Source organism: Myotis davidii, unplaced genomic scaffold, assembly GCF_000327345.1.
Source record: "Myotis davidii unplaced genomic scaffold, ASM32734v1 scaffold1745, whole genome shotgun sequence".
Lineage (NCBI taxonomy): Eukaryota > Metazoa > Chordata > Mammalia > Chiroptera > Vespertilionidae > Myotis > Myotis davidii.
This window is the reverse complement of record NW_006295921.1, coordinates 425094-430350: the sequence shown is the minus strand read 5'-3', so window position 1 is coordinate 430350 and position 5257 is coordinate 425094.

Here is a 5257-nt window from a genome sequence, read left to right as displayed (position 1 = left end):
ATACATATATATATATATGAAATAATGATAAGTGAGAATATATCAATAGATAGCAATAAACGCTCTTAGGCCCTCGGTATGTCCCAGACACCGAGCGCATTGCCTTACAGATATTTTCCTATTTTTTTCAGCCAGGTTTTGGGAAAGGGAGTATTGTCTGCAGGTTACAGATGTGTAAACTGAGACGCCGCTCCTGGGCTGCCAGGGGATGGCAAACCACTTCTGGGAGTCTCACCCCACAGCCTCTACTCCCCCCCACCCCCCACAGTGAGGGGGACAGGCAGGGTTTCCCAAAGCCACGCACCTCACCCCGACGCACCCCCAAGGCCTGGGCCGGCTTTGTGATGCAGCCTTGGGTTGTGGAGCCTGGCTCCAGGGTGAAAGATTTGTGGCAACTGCATGATGTATGAGGTGCCATTTGTAAAAATATTATTTAGTGTAAAACATGATGTTTTTTCTCCTGATTTACAAGTTGGATTTATAAATCTGCACTTCTCACTATCCCAGTTATATATCTTGCCGCTGATTTATAAAACTTGCCTGTAAATTTTCCCGGCAAAGTTCTGATTCAGAAATCATTATTTTAAGAATTAGATTCAGTTCAAACATTCAAACTGCCGCACAGGGCAGGCGGCGGGTGCACACGACGCCAGGAGGGGCTCACGGGGCCGCCTGGGCCTTGCCGGCCGTGCCCAGGAATTCCTCAAGGAAACGCACCAACCCCAGGGCCTGCCCTTCACGCCGCCGCTGCCATGGGCTGATCTGCGCAGCCCAAGCCACTCGGTGACGGTCCATCCGTACAACACACCGTCCTTCCCTCAGACCCCGACGCGGCTGCCCGATGGGTTCTGTGATGCGCCTGCAGCCAAGGCTGACCATGGGGAGGAGACCCAGGCGTCACCAGAGGCACCTCCCCCTCTTGGCCTCTCCCTTATTCTACCGGAGCCCAACCAGGGGACCCCACCCCAAGCCAAGGCCGCTACGCTTGGGGCCGGGACAGTCTGATGCCATCGTCTCGCCATCGAGCTGAAGTCTCAGTCGGACCCTGCTCCTCCGATGACGAGGGGGCTGTCTCAGGGAGAGGATGTGGCCAGTCCCAGGAGTTAGAGCGTGTTTAGGAATGACCAACGGCTGAATGGACAAACTTGTTTTTTAAGAGCAGAAGCCAAGAAGCATTCGGCAGCGAGCAACAGCCCCGCGGCCTGAATGGATGAGGAGCGCGGGGCCGAGCGGGGAGCCGGGGACTTCAGAAAGACACGGGTCCCCCTGGGTCCCAGCAGCCACACCTTTGCCCTGGCTGCTGCTCCGGGGTCGCTGGCTGTGAGCGTTTCTGGACGAGTCTTTCCATGGACCCGTATTGTTATTTCTCTTGGATAAAATCCTGGGAATAAAGCTGTGGAGTCATTGGAAAGAGTCTGCCTAACGGTGTACGTGTTCAAAAGGGACGGCACCACCACCTTCCGCCCACCGGGGAATAGGTGAGTTCCAGGTGCCTCTGTCCTCACCATTCTTGGTGGGGTCAGTCTTTTTAACTGTAGTCATGTAATCATTTTGTCACAAGGCCAGTCGTTTAAACATGAAGCGGTAGTTCATTTTCATTTGTATTTTCCTAACTAACGGTGTGGAGGGGCGTCTGTGTGCTCACTGGTCGCCTGTGTATCTTTGTGAACTGTCTGTGCCAGTCCTCTGCCATCACTGGTTAGTTATTCCCGAGCCGTAAGAGAGCTTCATGGGATCCGGACACGAGCCGTGGCCAGAGAAACACATGGCAAATGACAGCTCCCCGGCCGCGCCTTCAACTTCCTCTTGCCGTCAGTGTCTTTGTAATGAAGTATAACTCGACACTTCTCTTCAGGTAAAGCTTTAGTGTCTTCAGAAACATCTCCTCCTACGTCGCCAAGGCGTCCTCCAGGCTTTCCTCTGGATGGTCTGCAGCGTTAGGCTGGATGCTCGAATCTAGGACCATTTCAGGTTAACTGGTTCATTTTTGTTCCATACAGAGACCTCGTTCTCGTCCATCATGGAAATCAGGTGGTGAGTCCTCCAATGTTGTTCTTTTAAAAATTGCTTTTATTTTTCTAGATCCTTTGTCTTTTCAGATAAATTTTTAAATTATCCTTTATTACATATGTTCCCTTTTTTTCCATTGACCCCTCCAGCCCCCCACCCCACCCCAGGCCCTCAGCACCCCACTGTCCGTGCCACGGGCCATGCATAGATGCGCCAAGGTCTTCGGTTGATCCCTCCGCCCACCCTCCCTCCCGCCTTCCCTCTGAGGTTCCGCACTCTGCTCCCCGCTTCCCTGGATCCACTCTGAGCCTCCGTTTGTTCTGTTCCTTAGATTCCACGTGTGAGTGAGTGCGATCGTGGGACCTTGTCTGTCCCTGACCGGCTGGTTTCACGGAGCCCGAGGCTCTCCAGGTCCCTCCATGCTGTCTTTTTAAGATAAATTTTAAGATCATTTTGTTACTTTATATAAAAAAAAGCTTGCTGAGATTTTTATTGAAATATTGTTGAATGTATAGAACAATTGGGGACAATAAACTTCTTAACACTGTCTCTTCTTCCAATTCATTAACAAAATGTATGTCTATTTATTTAGATCTTCCTTAATCTTTCAGTCATGTTTTATAGTTTTCTGTTGAAATCTTGCACAACTTCCATTAACTTTACTCCTATTTTACTTTTAAATTTTATTTTCTAAATATTAGCTGCTTATGCATAAATACAATGAGTTTTGTATATTCTTCTTGTATTTGGTGACTTTGCCAAATTCATTTTTAGATCTAGTAGGTTTTTGTAAATTCCTTTGGATTTTCTGTGCAGACAATCATGTCATCTGCTCATGTTTCCATTTCTTCTTTTCAACATGTGTGCCTTTTATTTTTTTTTCTTGCCTGATTGCACTGGCTCGCACATCCGTACCGTCCCCGAGAGAAGTGACGAGACAGAGCACCTTCGCCACGTCCCAGTCTGGGAGGAAGAACGCGCTCGGTCCTGGATGATTGACAGGGCCGGCTTCTGTCACAGGCTCCCTCCAGCAGCTTCAGGAAGTCTCCTCCTGCTCGTAATTTGCGAAGTGTTTTTATCGCGAATGGGCGTGGGATTTGATCAAGTTCTTTCTCTGCATCTACTGAGATTAGTGTACACTGTCCTCGTCTATTCTGTAGTGTGTTAACTTACGCAGAGTGACTTTTCAGTGTGGAAACATCTCTGCTACCTGGTGCTGAGTTTAGCGTGCTGCTGTTTCTTTGGGGATTTTGGTTGGTGTGTTCATGAGAGATACTGGGCTTTAATTCTTTCTCCTAACAGCCTGATATCAGGTCATGTTAGACCATTAAGCATTTTGGGGAGCGGGCATGCTGCTATGTTTTTGAGAAAAGTTTGTTAATACTGTTATTGCTCTTGTAAATGTCTGATAGAATTCTGGGGTGAACTCATCTCAACATGCAATTTCTCTTGCAGGAAGGTTTGTGCTAATAAACCCAGTTCTTTTAATATACATGGGGCCATTCAACTTTTTCTTTCTCCTTGATTGTTGATTTTTGAGGCATTTTTCCATTTCATCTAAGGTGTTAATTTATTAGCATAAAATTGTTCATAATATTTTTTTATTATTCTAATGTTCTTTATTATTGCTTATTCTCATTTCTTGTTATTTTAGGGTCTATATTTTCATTATGTGGATATGTATTGATATTCTGTAGGGTATGTATTAAATCGCATTTGCATTTCTGATATTGGTCATTGAGCTTCTTTCTTTATTCATCAATTATCCTGGCTAAAGGGTTATCGATTTTATCGACCTTTTCAAATAACCAACTTTTGGCATTGTCCCCACATGTGTGTTTCCTGTTCGCTGATGTCTGCTCTTATATTTATTAATTATTGTCTCCTGCTGCTTTGGGTCATTTTATTTTTCTGTCTCTATTGGCAGCATCGCTTTCTCCCGTTAAACATCCGCTTTTTAACCGAGGTGCTCGGTGCATTGTCTTTCGGTGTCATTACGCGCAGGGAGAGTGAAGTCTGCTGACGGCCGTGGGATGCCCACTTACCTACGGGGTGTTCTCTCTGCTCTTGCTCAGGCCCAGCGTTCTCCCGGCTTATCGAGTGTCTAGGGCTCTGCTTTTCTCCTCCTGGCTTTTCAGTTCCAGCCTTTGCTCTGGGTGTGGGTGCGGCGGGGGTGATGCAGGGCTGGCGGTGACTGAGTTACCGCGATAGACACGGCTCTATGGCTACTCACTTCACATGAACTGAGAGTTTGTACGTTACACTTGTCACTCAACGATCCTTCTCCCCTTCGCGTAGAGGAACTACAGCCCTGACTTGTTGGCACGGTCTGAGGTTAGCAGTTCCATTCCTGGGACCCGGCGTATCCTGATCTTCGCTGTTGACTGAACCCACGACTCTGTTACCCATCCACAAGCACCACGTCAGACGGCTCGGGGCACGTTGGCCACAGTGGCTCGTATCGTGTGTCCCTGCGCCCGGGGATGGGCTGTGAGGACCGGGCCCCTGAGTCCCAGCCCTCGGCCTGTCAGGCATCACAGTCTGGATCCCCCCATGCCCCGAGCTTGCCCGGTCACGGGGAGGTGAGCCTGGAGCTGGGATTACGGGGAGACCATCCAGCTGCCCGCATATGGGGTGAGTCGTCTCAGATAGCAGGATCGGGGTGGGGGAGCCTGTCCACCGACACGGGATCCCGTCCCCGGGGCCGCGGCCGCCCCCACCACGTCGGCCTGTGCAGCTGACACTGGGGAGCAGCTGCCTCGTGTCCATCGAGCGGCGGGAACGGGAGCCGAGTCCCCTCTCTGTGACCTCAGGAGGCGGATTTCACCCGCCAACTCTGTGGCCTGCTCTGCGGCCTCCTCTGCGCTGGGAACCTGATGTGCCTGTGTTCTGAGGTTCCACGCGAGTGTGAGGCACGCTCCGCGGCTGCGTGTGGCTGTTTGGGGAGCAGAGCTGAGCTGTAGGCATTAAAACTACAAACCTGTGCATAACCTTCGGCCCACGGCCTGACTCCCTTTCTAGTGACAAAGCTGAACATTCGCACACGGGGTGGGGGGTCGGGGGGGCTGTAACAAGGACAGTCTGAGATCAGCCAGAGCCGGGGTCGGAGGGCGGCCTGACTCTGACCGTCCACGCGGTGGTGCCCCAGTCACTGGCCCCTTTTCTATGGAGGACAAACCGGCACCGGGACAGCTCACCCTGTAACGGGGTGAGGGGCGCAGAGCGGGGGGCACATGCCCTGTGGGCG